Genomic DNA, 27,835 nt, shown 5'->3' with positions numbered 1-27,835 from the left:
TGAATTGGAAATCCGAGTCCCCTTAGTAAATAAGGAACAAGGCAGACCTGTTCCCCCATAGAGGGACCGCGAAAGCTCTCCGCTTGCTCCCCGCCATTGTAGGTGGCAAGCCCGGCTCGAACGGGCACCATATACGCCGGAGGGAGAAATCCCTTACTAATCGACTGTGCGGGACTGAACACCTCTCCCAATCACGGGGCTTAGGGCTACGGGGGCGGGAGGAGGAGCTACGGAGGTCGGCCATGCTGGAATGGATCTTCCCGAAATGCGCTCTGATGGATTCTCGCTGGGAGAAGATGGCATGGATTGGATCTAAGGATCCCCATCCCTTTAATAGACAATTTATTTATCTAGCTAGGGGGGCAAATGTAAAAATGCCCTGGCGCCTTGTATTCATTCGACGCATGGGAGATAGCCCTTATTGGGCACAGAAGCCAAGAGGTTCAACATTTATGGATCCAGACACTGCTTACAAACACTTGAAAATTGGAGAAGAACCCGCCTTGCAATGCCGAAGACAACACTGCGCGCCGGACTCATCGTCATTGAAGTCTGGTTCGGGGGCTACTGAGGGAGTCCTGGATTAGGGGGTCTCCGGACAGCAGGATTATATCCTTTGGCCGGACTGTTGGACTATGAAGATACAAGATTGAAGACTCCGTCTCGTGTCCGGATGGGACTCTACTTGGCGTGGAAGGCAAGCTAGGAAATACGGATATGTATATCTCCTCCTTTGTAACCGACCTTGTGTAACCCTAGCCCCCTCTGGTGTCTATATAAACCGGAGGGTTTTAGTCCGTAGGACAACATACAATCATACCATAGGCTAGCTTCTAGGGTTTAGCCTCTCTGATCTCGTGGTAGATCTACTCTTGTACTACCCATATCATCAATATTAATCAAGCAGGACGTAGGGTTTTACCTCCATCAAGAGGGCCCGAACCTGGGTAAAACATCGTGTCCCCTGCCTCCTGTTACCATCCGCCTTAGACGCACAGTTCAGGACCCCCTACCCGAGATCCGCCGGTTTTGACACCGACAATCGTCTTGTGCCAATGAATGAATATCTGAAACGCTCAATGCACACAATTAGTATGCAAAAGTATTATCATCAGTCACCAAAACTACTTAGAGAGAGACATGCCCTAACAAGACGGACATGGGGTGCTTGGCCCAAACAGAAAAGTAACACACCAAACTCGCCACCATGGAACGCAGCCCAAACCAAACCAACAAGACAACAAACATCATCAGAACTACTGTCGAGGACACCGTGAGAACACAAGATGAAGCCTTCATGAAGGGGAACGATGCCGGGGCACTGTCGCCGTCCGATCACAAAGCAGGACCTAGGGTTTCCCTTGATGCTCAAAGAGGGGCACGAAAAGCGGCCATGACAGCGCCTCCAAGAAGGAAACGGTGCCCACAGGTGTCGCCGCTACCAGCATCAAAAGGTCGAGCAAGGATTTCTCTCTGGCTGGGTCTGAGCAGTCCTAAACCGTCGAAGCAATAGTCGAGGAGGAGGAAGTCGGGTCAGAGGTCGGAACCGCCATCGCAGGAAGGGGACCAATGCTGTCGTCGAAGGAGGCATCGGGCGTTGCCGGAAGAACGAGCTAGCGAACGTGCGGAAGGGCGGACGGAGCATGAGGTCGGTGGGGTTGGGCAGTCCGGCGGAAGAATGGAGGGTGCGAAGGTGGCCGAAGACCCGAACGAGCCAAGATCCGGAGAGGAGCGCAGATCTGGGCTGCCAGGATCGGAGTTGTAGGGACGCCCGGCGAGCCGAAGGAGCTGAAAGGGGCACAACTCCATAGGCACGCCAGAGTCGAAGCCGCACCAGGGTGGATGTCAGCCAACCACGGACGCCTTGAGTGGCGTTTGAGGAGCTGCCGAGACACCGGCAAGCCGGATGAGCCGGAAGTAGACGCAGCACGGTCGCGGCGAGCACTGGATGTGTAGCCGCTCCGGCCAACCATGGACACCGAAGGAGGGCACAGGTCCATGGCCGCTAGGGCCGAAGCCGCGCCTGCAGGGTATGGGGAGGGTGAAGGGAGATCGCAGGCGTGCCACACACTCGGCCAACGCGTTGCAGGAGGCGGTTGCCGCCGGGCAACCACCGAGATGAACCACCGCCCCCGGAGCCATGGCCGCAGCCCATGGGGCGAAAGAGCGCCACCGCGGCGCCCCTATGGCCGGCCATCCCGGCCAAGATGCCCCGGCCCCGTCCTCCCGGGATCCGGTGCCAGCAGCAGCAGGGGTGCTGGCGTAGGTGGATCTGGCGCGAAAGGTGGGGAGGGGGAGGACGCGTCGGCGAAGTCGGAAAAGGGGTGGAGGCGGCACAGAGGAGCCGGTGCGACTTCGCCTGCCGCTCCTCGGTGATTGCGAGGAGATTGGGCGAGGTGGGGAGGGGACGCGGCGGCCCAGCTACGGTTTCCCCACGCCGCCGAGGGAGGCAGCGCGGGGATCACGGTGTTGCTACAAGTGGTCTATGTTGCTACACCTTTTCTGCTCAATCTTCGGCATCACGATTTTTAAACTGCGCAACCGTGCATTATTTACACAAACGGCAGCAGAAATTCTAGGTTTATGGGAGCTGTTGGAGATGCTCTTAGTCCCTCCACAAGGATCCCAAGAAGTACCCTGGACCACCAGATTCAGCAACGATAGTTACCATCTGAACCTCCGATCATTTGCTAAATCGTTAGCATACCATATTGGCGCCGACGGATTTGAAAACCACAATCACAGAGTGAGAAGATTAAGTTCTACACTGCCACTTCAAACAAAACAGAGGCCACGCTACTATTACAGCAGCAGATGTTCATACACAAAATATGGGACAAAAAAATGGGACTAAGACACTGACAGCAGTAACACACGATGACACGACGCGTACATAAACATAGAGACGACTACCACCTTCCAAACGACTCACTGGCCACCACGGAGGCGGAGCACCAAGTGCAGAGTGGACTCCTTCTGAATGTTGTAATCGGTGAGCGTGCGGCCGTCCTCGAGCTGCTTGCCAGCGAAGATCAGGCGCTGCTGGTCTGGCGGGATGCCCTCCTTGTCCTGGATCTTTGCCTTAACATTGTCAATGGTGTCAGAGGACTCCACCTCAAGGGTGATAGTCTTGCCGGTGAGGGTCTTCACGAAGATCTGCATCTGCATCATTGGAATTTGCAATTCAGTATTAAGTCACCAAATACATGTATAGAATATTGAAGTCAAGTGCTTCAAAATATAATTCAGTCATGTAAATCGTAAGGACGCAGTTTAAATCTTTTCAAGACAAAACAGAAAATATGTAGTCAATATTCGACAGCTACTGAGAGAAACCACGGGATCATGCAACAGGAAGGTTTGATCTGATGTGAAAGAATATTGACTAAGAAGATTGTGCTAACAGGACTGACCATTGGAAGAGCAACGCACAGATGAGACTCATCAGAAAGACGGAAACACGGTAAACATTAAACCCAATCTGCAAACGACAATCCTGGCCGACAAGTTGGTTCAATCAACGTACAAACAGCAGCATCCGAGTGCAATCTACATGGATGCACAACACTATATCGACTCATCTACGACAGATGGTTCAGTGCGATCAGAGCTAGAGAACAAGATAACCGATCGACAGTTTAATCACAAGGATAGGATGCTAGATCGATCTACGGAATTCAACATGAGGCTAACTGAGAAAAAAAAGCCGACAGAGGGGGGGGGGGGGGGGTCGAGATGACGGATACCTTGACGGAGGATTGAGGCGATGTTTTCGATCGGAATCAGGGGGGTCTGGTTGATTGGTTGAAGGATTGCCCATCGGGTGTGCAGGAATTTATAAGATGGGAACGAAGGTCGCTCGGTTACGTCACGCGTGCGCCCAGCCGATCGAGTATCCTTGTGCAAACAAAAAACTGAAGGCGGTGCGGAACCTGGTCCCACGTGCAGTCTCCTGAGACATTATTTTCATTTGATTTTTGATGATGGGATCACCAGAACCATCTCAACGTTTCGATTTTTTTAACACAGTACAGACGCAAGCAATCATACATACGTGCATAGACTCACTCCTATAAACACAAACACGCACACCCTACCCTTATCTCGACGTTTCGATGATAGACGTGATAGTCGCTTTTTATGCCGATATCTGGATCATACTTTCTAAAAGAAACATTCAGCTCTTGGACAAGTTGTCTCAAGGCCCTGCGACAACATATAAATATCTAACTGGCCAATGAAATATTTCCGAACTGAATCCATCGTCGTTCGCTAGGTCATCACATTGCCGGAAGAGATAACGAAGATGAAAAAAAAGCAAATGTTGTGACATGTGGCATATCAAGAGAAATTAAATCATAACCCACACTTTACTTCTCAATTTGATAATCCCCCCCCCCCCCCCAAGATTGACGAGTGGGGTCGGGGTCACTGGCCATTTAGAGACAACTGTGTGGAAAATTATCTAACCCCTTGTAAAGTGGGGCAAATCATCTAATCCCCCAACATATTAAACAAACACTCAAACATCACAATTCACAAGGTTTTGCAACAAAAGTAAAGTAATACTTAATTCATTTAAAACAAGAACCTCTGAAAAATCACTAACAAGGGGAGGTAAAAAAAATAAGATGAACATGGAAGCACCGCAACCAAACGATAATTTAACCTTGACTCTTAGGAGCAGAATCAGAAGCACAAGCCAAACTTGTTTTCATTTGTTTCCTTTCGATGCATAATGTAAAGAGGAACAGCGAGACGACATCCCTCGGTTGTTCACATTGATTGCTTACATTTACACTAGCTTAAATCCTTTCGAACTTGTCAAACACTTAATTGTTTCATAAACATGTATGTCATGCACTTCTGTATTAATCTCCTTGCGACATTTTGTTTGATTACCTAATACGCTTACTGTGTGATCAACGTAATGTGTGTATAAATGTGTATATGCATGTGTATGGAATAATAAAATATGAATGGGTTCATAACAAGATTGGGGAAGATAGGGCCATGGGGAGTAGTAAGTGCACATGCATGCCGCATCAGGGCCCACCGCGAGAAAGCAACTAAGCCCTCCACGAACTGAGCTTCTTCGACAACTTGTCAACGAGCGGGAGCAACACAGAAGCTGGCACTTTCCTGATAGAGCGGCAGTCCAAGGTAGGTGATGGGGAAGGTGGTGACCGAGAAGGCGAGCATGCTGCTAGTGAAGGTCAATTCCTGAGGCGAGCACCAGATGGAAGTGGCAAAGAATAAATTTATCAATCCGCATTAGCTTGATACAATAACGACATTTCCTTTAAAATATCCATATAAAAATATTTTTCTTTTAAAATAAGTATATCCTCGGTAAAACCATGAGCTCTTTGGAGACTTTCGTTTGCCATATCCCACTCGAACTGTCCTGCAAAATCCATATATATCATCTAGTGCAAGCGGGGGGCGCACTTGCTTACGGCATCTTTGGCATTGGTCGCGTACGCTTTATTTCCTCAATTTTCTTATGTTGTGTCGATTCTTTTTTCTATTTTGTTTCAACCTTTTCCTCATTATCTCTTTATTTCCTCTTATTTCTTTTTTTATTTTTTATATAGTTTTTGTTTTCTCTTTGATTTTGTATTTCCTTCCTTTTCACCTTTGGTCTTTTATTTGTTTTCTCTATTGTCTGAGGCCAAATATATTAATGCTTTTTATGAGCTACTTAAAACACTTTTAAACATTCAAACACTATTTTTTTCTAGAGGTTAACATCTATTTGAGGCATATATATAAACATATATACTTATATATGATATTTTCTTCTAAAAATATGGATATTTTGGATGAGAGTATTTGAAAAATGTTAATCAAGCATTTGAAGAAAATCTTGAACAAGTATTCAAAAATGTTAATTAAGCATTTGGAAAAGTTAAACGTGTATACAAAAAAAGTTGACCGTGTATAAAAAAATAATAAATTTGTTTAGGGTTTAGAAAAATGTTAAACAAGTATTTGACAAGCATTTGGGGAATTTTAAAAATGTGTATCAAAAAATGTAGACCATGTATTTAAAAAATGAGTAATTTTTATCATGTGTATAAAAATGTTAATCAAGCATTTGAAAAAATGTTGAAAAGTATTTAAAACATGTTAATCAAGTGTTTGAAAATTATTAAATGCGTATAAAAAATATTAACCATGTATTAAAAAATGTGGAATTTCTTTTATCATGTATATAAAGTTTTAATAAAGCATTTGAGAAAAATGATAAATAAGTATTTGAAATGTTAATCAATAATTTCAAAAAAGTTAAATGTGTATATGAAAAATATACACCATATATTATAAAAATATTAAACTTGTGTTTGAAAAAATTTAATAAAGAATTTCAAAAAAATTCTTGAAAGTGTATAGATATATTGTTGATCTTGTATTTAAAATATGTTAATCTGATATTTGAAGAAAACCAGTAAAAAAACAAGAAAGAAAGAAAGAAAGAAATAAAGAAAGAAAGAAAGAAAGAATAAAGAAAGAAAGAAAGGAAGAAAAATCAAAGAAAAAAATAAAGAAAACAAAAAACACAGTGAAAACTGAGAAATATGAAGAAAGTCGAGGGAAGACAACTAAAAATAAAGAACAGAAAACCCAATAAAATAGAAAAAAATGGGGAAAACTAGAGATAAGAAAACATAAATAAAACAGAAAATACAATGAAAACAAGATCTTTTCGCCTCAAGTATGGTTGCGCCCAGCAACCTTAGAACCCGACGCAAACCGAGTGGCCAGGAGGAGCCATGTGCATCATCCCAGATACCAGGGTTCAATCGCTGGGTTCTCCTCGTTTTTCTTCCCTGTATTTAATTCTGCACGGCGCGCGTAACGGGCCTGCCCAATACTATAGCCCCTCAACTCGCATGATGCGAGACATAGCTCTCTCGTTGGCAATCAACGCGCTATGGATCGAGCAAACACACATGCCCAGCTGCCCTGTGACCTTTTCGGCCAACCCATGTACGGGGCGGTATGACCACCTTTCTTTCTTTTTGTCTCAAAAAGATTTAGACTTTTTTGTGTTTTCATTTAAAATTAATACAGTCCCCTAAAAAATTAAAAATAATACAGGATTAAAAAAATATCTGAATTTCAAACCAAATTGTGAATTTTAAAAAACAAAGTGTACATTATAAAATTTTCTCGAATTCATAAAAACATTCATATTTTTGAAAAATGTTGAGGAAATCCTAAAATGTTCGTAATTTAAAAAAATATTCGAATATTCAAAAAATGGATAAATACTCATGGATTAAAAAAACATTCGATGAATTCATAAAAACGTTCATGGTGTTCAAAAATTATCAGGAAATACTAAAGTGTTCGTGATTTTTAAAAATATTTGCATATTAAAAAATTATAAATCCTCATGGATTCAAAAAACGTTCGTCTATTTCAAAAAATGTACACATATTCAAGAATTTCTAAAACATGTTCATGATTTTATAAAAACATATTCACAAGATTAAATAATGTTCAGCAATTTTGAATATTGTTCCCAAATTTCAAAAAAAAACAATTCAAAAAATGGACACCGATTCATAAAGTATTCATGAACTCAAAAATAAATTGCATTAAAAACAAAAAAAATGTTCCTGAATTTCAAATAAAAATTCGCCGCTCAAAACAATTATTCTGGTGTTCCAACAAAATTCCTCAAATTTCGAAAAATTTCCGTAATTTAAAAAATGTTCACGAATTTTAAAAAAAACCTTTGCGATACAAAAAGTTGTTCATGTATTTTTCAAAATGTTCATATGATTTCAAAAAATGCTCAAAAATTTAAAAGATTCTCAAATTGTAAAGTAAGATAAAATAACAGAAGAAAATGAAAAAAAAAGCAAGAAAGAAAAAAATTGAACATAAAAAACCAAACAACCTGGGAAGGTTCTAGAAACTTTCCAAAACCAATGGAGATGAAATCCGGTAGTAATTTTGTTCATACTCATAATAATTACAAGTACACTGATTTAGATCTACGATCCAAGAAATACAAAGTAATTCTTAACACTAAGAATTATAATGAAATCTCTTGGAAACACCTTCTTCTCAGTATCAATCTCTGTTAGAAGAAATTCCAAAGACTTTGGTAAAATGGATGCAATTTGACTGGGGCAACGATGTTGTCCCTCTTTCACTTGGACGAACATTACCAATAATATTTTTTGAAAGCGCCTTGAGTCCCCATTTGAAAAGATAATAAGTCTTGATCGATGAACATACTTGGGTCGGGGATGATCCACTAGAAGTGCAGGCCGTCGAATGACAATATCTTCACAATGGTGTTGATGAAACATTTCAACCTCCACAAAGAATCAAACCAACTAAAAAAGCTTTATACACCAACATAAACTCCTATTGTCCGTATAATCAGATCTGTGAGGACAGAAAACTCTAACCTCATGGCACAATAAAAAAAGTATTTTTATTCTCACAAAATACAAAGATCACTAGACCTTGACGAAGAACATAAAAATCTTGAAGATGCGGTGTCCCCCCGTCTCGCAGCACCAAGATAGCAGCAGGAGGCGAGGGGACCAAAGATCATGGGCGGCGGCGGCTGTTGCTGCGTCGTTCATGAAAACCTACTCCTAGCTCCCTTGCTATGCATAAACAATTGTTTTAGCTCTCTGGACTAAAACTAAGCATTTCCTATTCGGCGCCTTCAGCGCCTGTTAACGTGCATTTCGTTAGTTGGCGCTGAAGGCGCTCTTTACCTGGGCTGGCCCATCTAAGGTTCAACAGGAGAGACCTTTTCCAGGTTTTTGGAAGCTTGTAGAAGCTTCCCAGCCTGATTTTCTTATTTTGGTTTTACCTTGATTGGTCTTGTTTTTGTTTCCTATTTCTTTTCTTTATTCTGCATTATTTTACATTTTCCTTTTCTTTTCTTATGCTCAAAATGCATGCATTTTTTTAAATTCAATTAAAGTTAAAAAAGCGATGAACTCTTTTTTGAAAATCGAAGAAGTCTTTTCAATTTCATGGGTTTTTTCAAAATTTATCATTTTTTTCTAAAAATATATGAATGTTTTTAAAATTTGTCATTTAAAAAAATTGACGAACATTTTTAAAAACTGTTGCATTTTTTAATAACCAATAAAAAATTCACAATCGATTTGATTTCTTAAAAATTTGTGGATTGTTTACAGAATTCCTAAACTTTTGAAAAATCAATGACATATTTAAAGATCGGCGGACCTTTCTTGAAAACAGTGAACTTTTATTCAAATTTTTGAACACTTTTCAAAGTTGAAAAACTTTTTCCATCTTTGTGAAACCAATTTTTTTTGAAAGTATGAACCTTTTCGAATTCATGAACTTTTATAAAAATCTAATGCATGACCTTTCCTGAATTTGCAAACTTTTTTTGAATTTTTTTTTTGCGTTCTTTTGGATTTCTGTTTTTTGTTCGAGCGAGCAAGTAGGCGTTGAGCAGTAGCGACCGCTTGGTTTTTGTTTTATCATGGTGCTTCAAGCCTTAAGAGTTAAAGAAGGACAAATGGGCTCGTCCTGAGAATTTTCTCGCATTGTTGACTAAGAAAATTGCCGTTTCTTCTTCTCAAAATAAATTTAGGCCGAAGTTCCAAAACTGAAGAAAAAAAACGCCGAAACGCGACACGGAAATTCTGACGCAACAACGTGCAGACAAGAAGCAGCTGGGCAAAAACCCTGCCGCGTCACCACCGTCCTTGGAGCCCCAGCCTTCCCGGAGATCGGTCGGTGCACATGCAAGGCAAGGTAAGGCAAGCAGTGCAACCTACAACAAAACAAACGTCCTACACACAAGTGCGCCGCGACATGCAACAAGGGCGCTACAACTTGCAGTGGGAACTGTGCAATCTCGACAGTAGGCTACTGTCCGTAGGCGGTCGACGCTTGGCTCTTGTCCGCCACCGGTCGATCCGCCCGTCCCTTCCATTCCATGGCGCAGGCTACTACAGACTAGCGAGGCTATGATAAGACCGCCAGTAGACTGCAGATTCACAGTAGAATCACCCGTACCGTTGTCCGTAGACACGAGGGCGTACTGTAGCGGCCGTGCCCCCTGCCTACGGGGACGAGAGTCGAGAGTCGAGACATAACACTGCTCCGTTGGGCCGGGCCTCGGCTTCCCCGTGCCCGGAGAGCGACATACCACTGTTGGGCTGGGCATGGCAAAGCAGGTGATCGGGTTGCGGTCTCCTGATTCCGCATTTATTCGCTTAGCGGAGGGTGTCGTCCGTCCATTGGCGCTGGCGAGATCGATCCATCCATCCGTCGACCCGGCGCTGGCTCGAGTTTCCTATTGGAGGATCACATGTGCAAGCGCGACCGATCCATCCATCCATCCACGGAGACACGCGGCTGTGCCGGGCCGAGGGACCACGACCAACTCCGTCGTCCACTACGGTTCAGCAGTTTCCACTGCCAGCGAGACGTTGGTAATGAGTTTCAGAGCGAGGTAGGATCGGGAGGCTACTCGTTCCGATGCGGCGGTGCTGGCAGCTATACGCAACTTGGCTGGCCGCAGTTGCCGTGAACTGAAGTGAGCACAGCACAGCTGTCTTGTGCGCACTTGGCCTTGGCTACGAGGGCCAAGTGATGAATGAATAGTTAACGCCTCTGTGAATCCATCACTCACATGGCTGAGATGAGATGGCCACAGTAGAGTGGATCCCCCCTCCCTCTACCAGTCTAGCCTCAACAGCTTGGCGAGGCTGGTCCGCTGGTGTATATCATGTGGTGTGGTAGTGGCAGTATATACGTACAAGCCTCTCAGAATCCAAACAGAGAGAAAATTAATACTAGTATATACGTCCATGGCTTGGATCCAGGTCACTGAAACGGGATCAATGTATATTCTACTGCTAGTATACATTACTGCGGCTAGCCTCATCAAACCGCTCTGTACCTATGGGTCTCGTCCGTCTTCATCGTGTGTGGATCTCTTGTTACTTAGCAAACACAGAGCTTGGGGCAAATGATTGCAGTGCTAACTGCTAAGTAATGTAAGGCAAGGCTCCCGTCCATTGCGCTGTGACAACTAGGAGCTCATCTTTTGGCTTTGTTCAGTACTGCACAAAGTGTTTCTGCTTCAGGGTATTTTGAATGTCGCTTTGTGCTTTTTGTCTGCCTTTTGGAAAGGCACACAAGAGCAGGAGGACACGAACAGAGGACCCAAATTCGAAAAATATACTCCGTCCGTAATAGTGATCTAAACACTCTTATATTTCTTTACAGAGAGAGTACTTATGTATTATGGCAACTTTGGTTTGGGTCTCTCAGACAAGGGGCATGTATGGATATGAGGTAAAGAGATCAGTGCATGATGCGTTCATGTTATGCGGCTTAAAGGAAACTGTCTTAGGCTGTCCCTTTTGAGAAGCAGTGGGTCAAATCCAAAGCATCATCTCTTCCTCCTTTCTTTCAGCATAAAGATCACATGGATGTGAGGGCTAGAATATTTGGTACGTTGTGTAGGTGCCTAGGCTAGATGCGGGTTGCAGCAGGTGTACAAGTGAGAGTGAGACATGCAGATGATTCCACCACACCTTTGCTCATGTAGAACAAGGCCGTGTGAAATATTTGAAAGATCGCCGGTCGCCAAAAGAGCTGGGCATACACTACTAGTACCTGGCTAGCTAGGTTTGGCCCATGCACACAAAAAACCAAAGGGTTCGGTTTATTTTGGTATTTGGACTGGAGTAGAGTGGAGTGTAATGTAGTGTATTTGAACTTGCTGATTCTTCTGGTTTTCAGTTAAATGAGTAAGGCTGACCGTCAAGGATGCGCTTGATGATTGAACATCGATCTGGGGATAAAACAATATACTTTCAGATATAATGACTTGAGAAACCTTCATTCTTCTCAGTGATCTTATGACCATAACTAGCAAGCAAACCAATGATTAGACGAGCTAAAAGCCTAAAATGCCAAGTTGGTCACTTGGCTAACGGAACTTGCTTACTTTAATGTGTGTAGCATGTAGTATGATCTGTATATATTTGGGGCAGTTGTTTGGGGTGTCGCTGGCTACTGCGCCGAAGCTTCCCATGGACATCTAGCACTTGTTTAACTCATTGCACATCTCCTTCGTTCATTGTGAGTGCATGTGTGTGTTTCGCAGTTCGCACTGAACTAAATCGCGCTCCTGTTGTTACCTTGTTCGTTTCGTTCGGCTTATTTACATCATTGTACAATGTATTTTATTTTACTTTTAGAAAAGGATGCAGCCATTTTATTAATTATTCAGACAAGACCTTACAAAGTCATACAACAGTTAGACTAAAGCCACCGTCTAGGCAACAATTTATCGCTACTCCTATCCAGTTGATGTAGGGATGCTGATAGTCTGGGCCTAATACCAAACAGACCTCGCAGCCAAACCTAACATCGAAGACCTGAAGTCCCAACCAGAACGCCTGCCGGGTATGGGGCACCCACCGTCCAGTACAATGTATGAACAACTTTCACTAGTAGAAAAAGGGCCTATTGTCCCGGTTCGTAAGGGCCTTTTGTCCCGGTTCCTGAACCGGGACTAAAGGGTCGGTACTAATGCCATGTCCCTTTAGTCCCGATTCAATCCAGAACCGGGACAGATGGGCCTCCACGTGGCCTGTGCGCGGAGCCCAGGAAGGAGGGCCTTTGGTCTCGGTTGGTGGCACCAACCGGGACCAATAGGCATCCACGCCTCAGCATTTCTGTGGCTGGGGTTTTTGTTTTTTTTTGAAAGGGGGGGGGGGGGTTGGGGGTTTTGGGGGGTTAATTTAGGTGTTTCATATATTGTGTTAGCTAGCTATAATTAATAGAGAGAAGTGTCCTCTCTTATGTCCGTGCTTGGTCGACGCTACGTACTATACATACGTATAGAGAGGACTAGACACGCTAGCTAGCTAGTAAGCAAACGAAGGAAACAGAAGATCATCATGAACATATATGCATACAGAGAGAAGTGATATCGACCACCTCTCCTTCTTCGAGTGATTGGTCGAACAACAAGTTCTCGTATATCTATCCGACACTACCGGCTACATATATACAATAATTATCTCTTACAAATATAATCATACAGACGCATGGTCCACACAGTATTCTTCGTCTTCAGCGATCACGTGGTCAAGAAAGAATGCCGCCAATTCCTCTTGAATTGCTCGCATGCGAGTGGTGCTAGGAGTTCATCCCGCTTCCGAAACATCTAATTTGAAGAAGGGGGTCAACACATATATATATGAATGAATCAAACTCATCACAAATGATGGTAATAAAATAAAATTGTGAATGTTGTTATTTACGCACTTCATATTGTTCGTCAGAGTAGCCCCGCTCACAGGTCGTGTGGCGGATGGACTCGCAAACGTAGTATCCACAGAAATCATTCCCTTATTCCTGCCACAACCACTTTACAAGAAATAGAGGTCAATCAAACTGATAAGCAAGAATGCCAAATGGTATTGATGAAACTAGCGCTTGAATCAATAGGAGATGCGCGGAACATGCTACTATAGTACTTACTTTTGGGTGTCTAAATTGCAGCTTCTTCGGGAGTCCCAGAGCTTTTTTGGTGAATTTTTTCCAAACCCTGCCAGACAAAGAAAACAATTATTTGATATATCAGGAAATGAACAAAGTTGCTGATATGGTGGATAATGATCGATTTAACTTACTTCTCGAGCATTTGAGTCATGTCCGCATAGTCCTGGGGATCTTTTCGTCTTGAGTCTAAGACGGTTACTAGTCCCTGCTCAAGCTTAATCTCTAGGAGAATATAGTGGAAACTGCACACGCATGCATAACTCATCAATTACATTACTATAACCTTGACTAATATATAAGGGAAACCGAATATGCACAAGACAGTAACACTCACTTGAAGTTGTAAGGAAAGAGTATTATATCTTTGTTTTCATTTATTACCAACGATCGTAGCAAGTTGGCCTCGGTATCTGCGGCATGAAATTTAACCTGAGTTGCATCTATGAGATTTGTGTTAATGAACCCAATATCACCGATTTGTCTTTTCTTCAATTCGGCGATCTTCAATCTGCATAATATAGTGAGGATAATTATAAATACATGCAATGAAAGAGCTGAGCTATATAGAGAGACTTAATGACAGAAGTAGTACTACTTACAGACAGTAGCAGGTGACCGTTGCTTTATCGAGGGCCAATTGATTGAAAAACTGAAAGAACTCCTCAAATGGAACAGGCAACAGTTCAATTCCAACGAGGTCATGCTCCTTTTTAACTCTCACATACAAAGTACTCCTCCCCCCAGACTCTCTGCAGATTTTCAAGTACCAATCATGCAATCTTCGCATCATCGTTGATAGAGATCTTTCATCTTTGACGAGAGGCTTCCCGTACTCGTATCTTTGTATCTGCACCTCCATGAAATCATAATGTACATCGTAGGGCAGGTAATCTCCAAGATTGCTATAACCGGGCACCATCCTCGGATCATTAGCGACGATGTCGCTAGGCACCTTGAGCGGGGGGTGGGGGCACTATTGCTTCGCTTGTTCGCCGAGCTGGGCAATTTGTTTCCCAGCTCATCGTTCTTTCAGCCTTTGATCACTGACAGTACTTCCCGACCACTCCGCTTCGACAAATTCCTTTCCAATAATGCGCCCATAGTTGCCTTTCAGCAGAGTCTTGGGTGGTTTTGTCAGGGCAGCCAGAGTGCGCATCGCTTTCACCGGATCTACCTTCTCCTCCGGAGGTGGATGTTTCTTTGCTTTCACCCCTTCAAAGAAGTTCCTCACTTCTTCTCGCGCGATCTTGGCATTCTCCTCCGGGGTCCTCTCGTATGGTAACTTCTCTGGAGTCTTCAGAGAAGGACCGAATCTGTATGTAGTCCCGCCTCTGGCTGTACTGCTAGACGCCGGCAGAGCAGACGGAGCGGTTGTCTTGTTTACTTTCTTACGAGGCGGGGGAAAAGGACTACGACGCGCCGGAGCAGCCGGAGCGGCGGCAGGTCTCTTCCGCCCTTGCTGACGAGACGGAGAAGGAGGAGGCTGGCTTCTCGGGCGCGCCGGCGCAGGCGAAGAAGGAGGTGGAGTGCCACCACGCGCCGGAGAAGGAGCCGGCCGAGTGCCCTGATCGTCACTCGCCGGAGGAGGAGGCGGTGGAGGAGGCGGAGTGCCCTGACTCGCCGGAGGAGGAGGAGGAGGCAGAGGCGTCCAGTTCGGAAGGTTGATGAGCTCCTTCCGCCATAGGCATGGAGTCTTCAGAGCAGAACCCAGCCGAGTCTCCCCTTCGCCGGTAGGGTGGTCAAGATGGAGGTCCTCAAATCCCTCCGTTATTTCATCCACCATCACCCTAGCATATCCTTCTGGAATTGACCGGCAGTGAAAATTTGTGCCGGGTTCAGTAGGAAAAACAGCGCCAACAGCCGCCTTGACCTTCATATTAATCCATTGCGTCATAAGGTGGCAATTTTGAGACTCCATGATAGCATCCACGGGATAGCTGGCAGGAGCCGTCAAGACATGCTCCGGCTGAAGCAGCTCGGTGGAAGCCACGCTGCTTCTCCGCTGAGATGGCGGGGTAGCTTCGGGGGAAGCTTCGGCAGTTCGTTTGCTGCGATTTGCTTCTCGTTCCTCTATCGCTTGTACCCTAGCGTGCAGCGCCTACAGTTGGGTCTGCTCCACTTTCTTCCTCCTCTCGTGGCATTTGTAACCGCCTGCGTCCGGAAACCCAACCTTCCACGGAATGGAGCCTGGCGTGCCTCGTGTCCGTCCAGGGTGCTCAGGATTCCCGAGGGCCATTGTGAGCTCGTCGTTCTCTCTGTCTGGAACGAACGTCCCTTGCTGCGCTGCTTCGATATACTGCTGAAGCTTCTTGACTGGTATGTCCATTTGATCGTTCGTCCAAATGCACTTCCCTGATACAGGGTCCAAGGTTCCGCCAGCCCCGAAGAACCAAGTCCGGCAACGGTCTGGCCAGTTAATTGTCTCTGGTTCGATCCCTTTATCAACCAGATCATTCTCAGTCTTGGCCCACTTAGGCCGGGCTACGAGGTAGCCACCTGACCCCGTGCGATGGTGATGCTTCTTCTTCGCAGCATTTTGCTTGTTTGTCGCCGACATCTTCTTACTCTTTTCCGATGTCTTGTGGGCCACAAATGCGGGCCAGTGATCTCTGATCTTCTCATATCTGCCCTTGAATTCTGGTGTCTCTTTATTTTCGACAAACTTATTCAGCTCTTTCTTCCACCTCCTGAATAGTTCTGCCATCCTCTTAAGAGCAAAAGACTTGATTAATTGCTCTTTAACTGGCTTCTCCGGATCATCCTCTGGCGGTAGGGTGAAATTTGACTTCAGCTCAGTCCAAAGATCATTTTTCTGCATATCATTGACATAAGACACCTCAGGGTCTTCTGTAGCCGGCTTTAACCATTGCTGGATGCTGATCGGGATCTTGTCCCTAACTAGAACCCCGCACTGAGCAACAAATGTGCTCTTTGTCCGGATGGGTTCAATCGGTTGGCCGTCGGGCGCGATTGCTATGATCTCAAACTTTTCATCCGAGCTCAACTTTTTCTTTGGGCCTCGTCTCTTTACCGAAGTTGTGCTCGATCCGGAGGGCTAGAAAAAAGAATAAAGACTTAATTAATATGTGTACATACCAAAACAATGAATGCATCAATTAGCTAGTCAGCACAAGCCTAACTAATATATATACCTGGCCGGACTCGGTTCGGTCACCGGAAACATCATCACGGTCTCCTTCTTGCACCGGCATTGGGTCACTGGAGCCGTCCTCACGGTCTCCTTCTTGCACCGTCATTAGGTCACCGGAGCCATCATAATCATAGCCAGCTGCTTCCAGACCATCGGTGTCGTTGAGAAACAACAAGCAGACGACATCACTTCCTCATGTGATTATGTCCCCCAACAACTCTTCTTGTACTTCGTCTCGGGCGGTGTCCATAGTTTCTACAAATATTTACAACATGGCAATTATTATTCAAACATGACAGATGGATATATTAGTAGCAAACGTAGAACTAATATTAATTAGTGGCCTCGATGCTGCTTCTCTAGGGTTTGGGGTGGCCTCGACGCTGCTTCTCTAGGGTTTGGGGTGGCCTCGACAACGCTTCAAGATAAAAAAATAAAAGGAAGAAGAAAAAAAGAGGAGAAGAAAGAATAGAGGACCTCTATTCTTTCTTCTCCTCTTTTTTCTTCTTCTTCCTCTTTTTTTTATCAGGAACGAGGGTCGTCGAGGGTCGCCGAGCGGTAAAGGAAACCCTAAATAGCAAGTATCGTGGGTGTGAGATACATGTGGCCGTCGGTGTCGGACACTACATCCACGTCCCACAAGTGACGTGGGCGTCGAAGCCCGCGTCACTTGTGGGACGTGGATGTAGTGTCCGACACCGACGGCCACATGTATCTCACATCGACGATACTTGCTATTTAGGGTTTCCTCTACCGCTCGGCGACCCTGACCCTCGACGACCCTCGTTCCCGATAAAAAAAGAGGAAGAAGAAGAGAAAAAAAGAGGAGAAGAAAGAGGGTCAGGGTCGCCGAGCGGTAGAGGAAACCCTAAATAGCAAGTATCGTGGGTGTGAGATACATGGGGCCGTCGGTGTCGGACACTACATCCACGTCCCACAAGTGATGCGAGTCGACGCCCGCGTCACTTGTGGGACGTGGATGTAGTGTCCGACACCGACGGCCACACTAGTAGAAAACAGGGCTTTGGTCCAGGCCGGGTCAGCCCATTAGTCCCGGTTCAGTTCAGAACCGGGACCAATGGGGGCATTGGTCCCGGTTCGTGAGCCCAGGGGGCCGGCCGGGCCACGTGGGCCAGTGGTCCCGGTTCATCTGGACCTTTTGGTCCCGGTTGGTGGGATGAACCGGAACCAATGGTCCTCGCTCCTGGCCCACCACCATTGGTCCCGGTTGGTGGCTTGAACCGGGACCAAAGGCTCCCCTTTAGTCCCGGTTCATGCCACCAACTGGGACCAATGAAGTGCCTATATATACCCCCTCGCGTAAGAATAGAGCACACTGCTTTGTTTTTTTCTGGCCGAGGGGGAGAGGGGTTGGTGGTGCTCTAGCTCACCTCCTATGCACACAAGGTGTTCGATGGAATGCCCGAGCCACACTACTTAAGCTTTCTCCTCTCCAAGCTCGACCTCCAAGCTCCATTTTCCACAATATTTGTCTAGGTTTAGCAATCCGTCACGCCCCGTCCCCGTCTTCACCGCCGTCGATCACCTGTGCCGAGCTCATCGCCGGCACCACCATGGTGAGCCTCTTGTTCTTATCTTCTTTCTGAAAGGAAAAATATTCTTACTTGTATGTTTACATAGATAGTTGTATTATTTTCTTACTTTTATTATTGCATCTTATATAGTGCAATGGTTTTGGTATCCGCCCCCGTCGGCCCTTGTCCTGTCTATGATTCGGATGTGGTATATATATTATCTTTATAACTATTGGTTCATTTATTGTTTATGAAAATTATGCCGATGAACGTGACATGGATTTTGTTTATGTAGGATGTATGTGAATCGGAAATGCCAAGCGACCCTATTGTAGAGAGGTTAAATTTAGTTGAAGAAGAAAACAATTTGTTGAAGGAAAAAATAAAAAAAATGAGGAGGAGAAGATGATATTGGAGTTGCATGTTGCGGATGTCGTCGATGATCATAAGATCAAGATGGATGCAATGCGCTTGAAGATTAGAAAGATTAGAAAATATGTCATTCATACTGAGGCTTGGTATCATTATGTTGTTGGATCAATTGTTACCTTGGTTGCGATTATGATCGCATTTGTTTTCGCATTGAAATGTTTTACATAGTTTCAATGTATGGTTTAATTAATTAGATGCTTTGGAGAGCTATATGTTGTTAGATGAGAACTATGTATGCACTTTGGTTTTAATGTGATGATGAACTTCTATTAATTTGGACACTTAATTATATATAATGCACGCAGATGAACCGGCAATGGATGTACCATGACAGACACACCTGCGAGTACATTAAGGGCATGCATGAGTTTCTCGATGCGGCTGAGGCAAAAAAGCAGAATGGTTTTATGTGTTGTCCATGCACTGAATGTGGGAATACGAGGTCTTACTCTAACCGGAAAATCCTTCACTCCCACCTGCTTTACAAGGGTTTCATGCCACACTATAATGTTTGGACGAGGCACGGAGAAATAGGGGTTATGATGGAAGACGGCGAAGAAGAAGAGTACGATGACAACTATGTGCCCCCTGAATACGGTGATGCTGCAACGGGGGGAGCTGGTGAAGATCAAGAGGAACCAAACGATGTGCCCAATGATGTTGCAACGGGTGAAGCTGCTGAAGATCAAGAGGAACCAGACGATGTGCCCGATGATGATGATCTCCGCCGGGTCATTGTCGATGCAAGGACGCAATGTGAAAGTCAAAAGGAGAAGTTGAAGTTCGATCGCATGTTAGAGGATCACAAAAAAGGGTTGTACCCCAATTGCGAAGATGGCAACACAAAGTTCGGTACCGTACTGGAATTGCTGCAGTGGAAAGCAGAGAATACTGTGGCTGACAAAGGATTTGAGAAGCTACTGAAAATATTGAAGAAGAAGCTTCCAAAGGATAACGAATTGCCCGACAGTACATACGCAGCAAAGAAGGTTGTATACCCTCTAGGATTGGAGGTGGAGAAGATACATGCATGCCCTAATGACTGCATCCTCTACCACGGTGCATACAAGGATCTGAACGCATGCCCGGTATGCGGTGCATTGCGGTATAAGATCAGACGAGATGACCCTGGTGATGTTGACGGCGAGCCCCCCAGGAAGAGGGTTCCTGCGAAGGTGATGTGGTATGCTCCTATAATACCACGGTTGAAACGTCTGTTCAGAAACGAAGAGCATGCCAAGTTGATGCGATGGCACAGTGAGAACCGAAAGAAAGATGGGAAGTTGAGAGCACCGCTGACGGGTCGCAGTGGAGAAAGATCGAGAGAAAGTACTGGGATGAGTTTGCAAAGGACACAAGGAATGTATGGTTTGCTTTAAGCGCGGATGGCATTAATCCTTTCAGGGAGCAGAGCAGCAATCACAGCACCTGGCCCATGACTCTATGTATGTATAACCTTCCTCCTTGGATGTGCATGAAGCGGAAGTTCATTATGATGCTAGTTCTCATCCAAGGCCCTAAGCAACCCGGCAACGACATTGATGTGTACCTAAGGCCATTAGTTGAAGAACTTTTACAGATGTGGAATGGAAACGGTGTACGTACGTGGGATGAGCACAGACAGGAGGAATTTAACCTTAAGGCATTGCTGTTCGTGACCATCAACGATTGGCCCGCTCTCAGTAACCTTTCAGGACAGACAAACAAAGGATACCACACATGCACGCACTGTTTAGATGACACTTAAAGTATATACCTGGACAAATGCAGGAAGAATGTGTCCCTGGACCATCGTCGATTTCTTCTGACCAACCATCAATGTCGAAAGAAAGGCAAGCATTTCAAAGGCGAGGCAGATCACCAGAGAAGCCCGCCATGCGTACCGGTGATCACGTACTTGCTATGGTTAATGATTTACACGTAATCTTTGGAAACGGTCCCGGTGGACTAGCTGTTCCGAATGACACTGAGGGACACGCACCCATGTGGAAGAAGAAATCTATATTTTGGGACCTACCCTACTGGAAAGACCTAGAGGTCCGCTCTTCAATCGACGTGATGCACGTGACGAAGAACCTTTGCGTGAACCTGCTAGGCTTCTTGGGCGTGTATGGGAAGACAAAAGATACACCTGAGGCACGGGAGGACCTGCAATGTTTGCACGAAAAAGACGGCATGCCTTCGAAGCAGTATAAAGGTCCTGCCAGCTACGCTCTTACGAAAGAAGAGAAAGAAATCTTTTTTGAATGCCTGCTCAGTATGAAGGTCACGACTTGCTTCTCGTCGAATATAAAGGGAATAATAAATGTGCCAGAGAAAAAGTTTCAGAACCTAAAGTCTCATGACTGCCATGTGATTATGACGCAACTGCTTCCGGTTGCATTGAGGAGGCTTCTACCGGAAAACGTCCGATTAGCCATTGTGAATCTATGTGCATTCCTCAATGCAATCTCTCAGAAGGTGATTGATCCAGAAATCGTACCAAGGCTAAGGAGTGATGTGGCGCAATGTCTTGTCAGTTTCGAGCTGGTGTTCCCACCATCCTTCTTCAATATCATGACGCACGTCCTAGTTCATCTAGTCAACGAGATTGTCATCCTGGGGCCCGTATTTCTACACAATATGTTCCCCTTTGAGAGGTTCATGGGAGTCCCAAAGAAATATGTCCGTAACCGTGCTAGGCCAGAAGGAAGCATCTCCATGGGCCATCAAACAGAGGATGTTATCGGGTTTTGTGTTGACTTCATTCCTGGCCTTAAGAAGATAGGTCTCCCTAAATCGCGGTATGAGGGGAGACTGACTGGAAAAGGCACTCTTGGAAGTGACTCAATAATATGCAGGGACGGATATTCTTGGTCTCAAGCACACTACACAGTTCTACAGAACTCTACCTTGGTGACCCCGTATGTTGATGAACACAAGAACAGTCTGCGCTCCAAACACCCGGAGCAGTGCGACAACTGGATTACATGTGAACACATCAGGACTTTCAGCAGTTGGTTGGAAACACGTCTCAGAGGTGACAACACTGTTTGTGATGAGTTGTACTTGTTGTCCAGGGGACCATCTTTGACTGTATTGACTTACAAAGGATACGAGATAAATGGGAATACATTTTACACGATCTCCCAAGATCAAAAAAGCACCAACCAAAACAGCGGTGTCCGCTTTGATGCAGCAACCGAGAGCGGAAAGGACACATATTATGGTTACATAGTGGACATATGGGAACTTGACTACGGACCTGATTTTAAGGTCCCTTTGTTTAAGTGCAAATGGTTCAATCTGTCAGGCGGCGGGGTACAGGTAGACCCACAGTACGGAATGACAACAGTGGATCTGAAAAATCTTGGGTACACTGACAAACCGTTCGTCCTAGCCAATGATGTGGCACAGGTTATCTATGTGAAGGACATGTCTACCAAACCGAGAAAAAGAAAAGATAAGGAAGCGAATACATCATACGATGAGCCAAAGCACCACATAGTTCTTTCAGGAAAAAGGGATATCCTGGGAGTGGAGGGCAAGACAGACATGTCTGAAGATTATGAAAAGTTTCATGAAATTCCTCCCTTCAATGTCAAGGCTGACCCAAGCATCCTGATAAACGATGAAGATTATCCATGGTTACGGCGCAATAAGCAAATGACACAAGCGAAGAAAAGGTGAAGACTTTCTCCCGCAACTATTATGATGATACCATGCCAACTTTGTAACAGATGATCTTTCGTCCGAAACCCTGATACTTTGAAAGAGATTGTGCGTTTTGTACACGAAGTGCATCCAATTTTTGCCGTAACCATCTCAACTTTGTTGCACATGCTATGTGGGTGAAATGATGATACCATGCCAACTTTCAACCTTTTCGGAGTTCATTTGAAATGCTTTTCAATTTTAGGGTCTTATAGCTCAAAAAAATCAGTAAATGCATGAAAAATAACAAATGAAGTCAGAAAGGGTTGAAAATTGATGATGTTGCTTTGAATGGTGGATTTTTAACACAGAAAAAATATGGAGTTCAAATAAGTTCAAGAAAATGAAATCCCTTTGTAACAGATGATCTTTCGTCCGAAACCCTGATACTTCGAAAAGATTGTCCGTTTTGTACACGAAGTGCATCCAGTTTTTGCCGTAACCATCTCAACTTTGTTACACATGCTATGTGGGTGAAATGATGATACCATGCCAACTTTCAACCTTTTCGGAGTTCATTTGAAATGCTTTTCAATTTCAGGGTCTTATAGCTCAAAAAATCAGTAAATGCATGAAAAATAACAAATGAAGTCAGAAAGGGTTGAAAATTGATGATGTGGCTTTGAATGGTGCATTTTGAACACAGAAAAAATATGGAGTTCAAATAAGTTCAAGAAAATGAAATCCCTTTGTAACAGATGATCTTTCGTCCGAAACCCTGATACTTCGAAAGAGATTGTCCGTTTTGTACACGAAGTGCATCCAGTTTTTGCCGTAACCATCTCAACTTTGTTGCACATGCTATGTGGGTGAAATGATGATACCATGCCAACTTTCAACCTTTTCGGAGTTCATTTGAAATGCTTTTCAATTTCAGGGTCTTATAGCTCAAAAAATCAGTAAATGCATGAAAAATAACAAATGAAGTCAGAAAGGGTTGAAAATTGATGATGTGGCTTTGAATGGTGCATTTTGAACACAGAAAAAATATGGAGTTCAAATAAGTTCAAGAAAATGAAATCCCTTTGTAACAGATGATCTTTCGTCCGAAACCCTGATACTTCGAAAGAGATTGTCCGTTTTGTACACGAAGTGCATCCAGTTTTTGCCGTAACCATCTCAACTTTGTTGCACATGCTATGTGGGTGAAATGATGATACCATGCCAACTTTCAACCTTTTTGGAGTTCATTTGAAATGCTTTTCAATTTCAGGGTCTTATAGCTCAAAAAAATCAGTAAATGCATGAAAAATAACAAATGAAGTCAGAAAGGGTTGAAAATTGATGATGTGTCTTTGAATGGTGCATTTTGAACACAGAAAAAATATGGAGTTCAAATAAGTTCAAGAAAATGAAATCCCTTTGTAACAGATGATCTTTCGTCCGAAACCCTGATACTTCGGAAGAGATTGTCCGTTTTGTACATGAAGTGCATCCAGTTTTTGCCATAACCATATCAACTTTGTTGCACATGCTATGTGGGTGAAATAATAATACCATGCCAACTTTCAACCTTTTCGGAGTTCATTTGAAATGCTTTTCAATTTCAGGGTCTTATAGCTCAAAAAAGCAAAAGGAATCAACTAAAAAGTTTTTATAAACCTCTAGTATTTTTGAAACTAAACTTATATAAAATTTATGCAACTTAAATTCAGAAAGTATTTTTTGTTCAACACATTAATAGCAAAAAGAATTTAATAGCAAAAAAATAACAAAATTTGTTTTTGATTAGAACAGATATTAAAAATAACCTAAAATTACCAAATAGAGTATAATGATAAAACACTGTAATATTAAGTAGCAGGAAAAAGAATCACTCAAAAATCTAACTTCATAGTAAAGTTATTCATAAACTAGTGATTCACATACATTTTAAAACTATAAGTATTTAGTACAAATAAAAAATAAAAAGCAAAAAATAAAACAAAAGAAGAAAACAAAAAAATTCAAATTTTAAAACTAATGGCACTAACAGAAAGTTTATAATTTTTGTGACCTAAAAGCAAAAAGAAATCACTAAAAAACTATAAGTATTTAGTACAAATAAAAAAGCAAAAAAGAAAACAAAAGAAGAAAACAGAAAAAATCAAATTTTAAAACTAATGGCACTAACAGAAAGTTTATAATTTTTATGACCTAAAAGCAAAAAGAAATCACTAAAAAACTATAAGTATTTAGTACAAATAAAAAATAAAAAGCAAAAAGAAACAAAAGAAGAAAACAAAAAAATGCCACCTACTAGGCCTCCACGGCCTGAATACGACTAGAAACCCTTACATGGGCCAGGATTCAGGCCCGCAGAAGGCCCAGCAGGCCCAACAGGCATAGCAATGCACAGATTAGGCCCGTAAGCCTGCAATAGAGAGGAGCTCGAGAGGGATGTGGCAGCGAGGCTTATAAACCACTCCGAGCCCCTCTCAACTAGCGAGGTGGGACTAAACTGACGACCGCACCGCGCCAGCACAGGGCGTTTGGTCCCGGTTGGTAGCACCAACCGGGACTAAAGGGGTGCATTGGTACCGGTTCGTAACACCAACCGGGACGAATGCCCCCCTTTAGTCCCGGTTGGTGCGACCAACCGGGACCAAACGCCTCTGCTTCCCGCCCTTTGGGCTGCCGAAAAGAGGCCTTTGGTCCCGGTTTGTAGCACCAACCGGGACCATAGGTGCGCATTCGTCCTGGTTCGTGCGACGAACCGGGACCATAGGTCCGCCTATATAAGCCCACACTTGCAAAAATTTCGCCAACTGCTCCATTCCCCATCGCCGACGCCGCCAGGCTGCTCGTCCTCCTCATCGCCGTCGCCGCGCCCTGCCCCATCCCCGCGTGCTTGCCATCGTCGCGCCCTGCCCCGTCGCCTCGCCGTGCCCTGTCGCTGTCGCCGTCGCCGCGCCCTGCCCCGTCGTCGTCGCCGCGCCCCGTTGCCGTCGTCGGCCGCCCTGCCCCGAGCCCGCTGCTGTCCGCCCTGCCCCGAGCCCGCCGTGTGCCGCCCCGAGCCCGCCGCCGTCCCCGTCGCCGTGTGCCATCCCGTGCCCGTCGTCCCCTTCACCGCGTGCCACGTGCCACGCGCCCCACGCACGCCGTCCCCATCGCCGGCATCCCCGAGCCCGCCGTCCTCCCTCCCGTCGCTGGCCTCCTCTCCCCGTCGCCACCCGCCCCTAGTGAGCTCCCCTCTTTCCCATCCCCGTCGCCGACGACGCCACCCATTGCCGCCGCTGCTCTTTGTTTATATGCAAAAGTTACATTTTTAGAAAATCATCTATATATGTTCATATATGCAAAAGTTCTATATGAATGTGGCTATATGTATGTTCATGGAAAATAATTTTGCTCGATGATCTTTTTGTTCACGATGTTCATATAATTTTTTTCATGTATGTATGAATGTCGATATGAATTGTACCTATGATGTTTTTTATTCATAGATGAATATGTATGTGTATGTGGCTATGTGAATATGCAAAGAAGAGGAGATGAAGAAGATGATATATTTTCTTATTCGTGGGTGTGTCGAGAGGGCGGCCGAGGGGTCGAGGGTCATCGAACATGAGAGGGGAGATGATAGATGATGATGAGGGAGGGAGGGGGGACGTCGGACATTCATGAGAGAGGCGGGGAAGAAGGGGAAGAAGAGGGAGAAGAATAGGAGAGGAAGTCTTCTCCTCTATTCTTTCTCCTCCTCTATTCTTTCTTCTCTTCTTTTTTCTTCTTCTTCCTATATGTATTAGTTTTTTATTTAGGTTGTTAATTAGTAGATATTAATTTTGTTCATATATGTATGGATGCATGTGATATGTATGTATGTATGTATATGTATGTATCGGGTATGTCGTTGTCGATATACCCCCTACCCGATAACTTCGACATGAGGGGGTCGAGAGGGGGTCTAGGGTCGCCGAGGGGTCGAGGGTCGTCGAACATGAGAGGAAGAAGAGGATAAAAAAGAAGAGGAAGAAGAAAAAAAAGATGAGAAGAAAGAATAGAGGAGAAGATTCTCCTCTATTCTTTCTTCTCCTCTTTTTTTCTTCTTCTTCCTCTTTTTTATCGGGAACGAGGGTCGTCGAGGGTCGCCGAGCGGTAGAGGAAACCCTAAATAGCAAGTATCGTGGGTGTGAGATACATGTGGCCGTCGGTGTCGGACACTACATCCACGTCCCACAAGTGACGCGGGCTTCGACGCCCACGTCACTTGTGGGACGTGGATGTAGTGTCCGACACCGACGGCCACATGTATCTCACACCCGCGATACTTGCTATTTAGGGTTTCCTCTACCGCTCGGCGACCCTGACCCTCGACGACCCTCGTTCCCGATAAAATAAAGAGGAAGAAGAAGAAAAAAAGAGGAGAAGAAAGAATAGAGGAGTTCTTACTCCTCTATTCTTTCTTCTCCTCTTTTTTTTCTTCTTCCTCTTCTTTTTTTATCCTTGAAGCGTTGTCGAGGCCACCCCAAACCCTAGAGAAGCAGCGTCCGAGGCCACCACAAACCCTAGAGAAGCAGCGTCGAGGCCACTAATTAATATTAGTTCTACGTTTGCCACTAATATATCCATCTGTCATGTTTGAATAATAATTGCCATGTTGTCAATATTTGTAGAAACTATGGACACCGCCCGAGACGAAGTACAAGAAGAGTTGTTGGGGGACATAATCGCACGAGGAAGTGATGCCGTCGTCTCGTTGTTTCTCAACGACACCGATGGTCTGGAAGCAGCTGGCTATGATTATGATGGCTCCGGTGACCTAATGCCGGTGCAAGAAGGAGACCATGAGGACGGCTCCGGTGACCCAATGCCGGTGCAAGAAGGAGACCGTGATGACGTCTCCGGTGACCGAACCGAGATCGGCCAGGTATATATATTAGTTAAGCTTCTGCTGACTAGCTAATTGATGCATTCATTGTTTTGGTATGTACACATATTAATTAAGTCTTTGTTCTTTTTTCTAGCCCTCCGGATCGAGCACAACTTCGGTAAAGAGACGAGGCCCGAAGAAAAAGTTGAGCTCGGATGAAAAGTTTGAGATCATAGCAATCGCGCCCGACGGCCAACCGATTGAACCCCTCCGGACAAAGAGCGCATTTGTTGCTCAGTGCGGGGTTTTGGTTAGGGACAAGATCCCGATCAGCATCCAGCAATGGTTAAAGCCGGCTACAGAAGACCCTGAGGTGTCTTATGTCAATGATATGCAGAAAAATGATCTTTGGACTGAGCTGAAGTCAAATTTCACCCTACCGCCAGAGGATGATCCAGAGAAGCCAGTTAAAGAGCAATTAATCAAGTCTTTTGCTCTTAAGAGGATGGCAGAACTATTCAGGAGGTGGAAGAAAGAGCTGAATAAGTTTGTCGAAAATAAAGAGACACCAGAATTCAAGGGCAGATATGAGAAGATCAGAGATCACTGGCCCGCATTTGTGGCCCACAAGACATCGGAAAAGAGTAAGAAGATGTCGGCGACAAACAAGCAAAATGCTGCGAAGAA

The 27,835-nt window shown here is 44.7% G+C and overlaps 1 long non-coding RNA gene across 1 annotated transcript; it reads right to left on the bottom strand.

Annotated features, from left to right (window-relative positions):
• Nucleotides 1-2,774: 2,774 nt before the first annotated feature.
• LOC123154441 (uncharacterized) lies at nucleotides 2,775-3,868 on the bottom strand. The gene is made up of 2 exons (XR_006476846.1): nucleotides 3,747-3,868; nucleotides 2,775-3,162 (listed from the first exon to the last, which is right to left on the bottom strand). It is a non-coding gene; the product is annotated as an uncharacterized lncRNA (long non-coding RNA).
• Between the last annotated feature and the right edge of the window lie 23,967 nt (nucleotides 3,869-27,835).

Source organism: Triticum aestivum, chromosome 7A (assembly GCF_018294505.1).
Source record: "Triticum aestivum cultivar Chinese Spring chromosome 7A, IWGSC CS RefSeq v2.1, whole genome shotgun sequence".
NCBI lineage: Eukaryota > Viridiplantae > Streptophyta > Magnoliopsida > Poales > Poaceae > Triticum > Triticum aestivum.
This window is presented reverse-complemented; position numbering and strand designations above follow the sequence as displayed.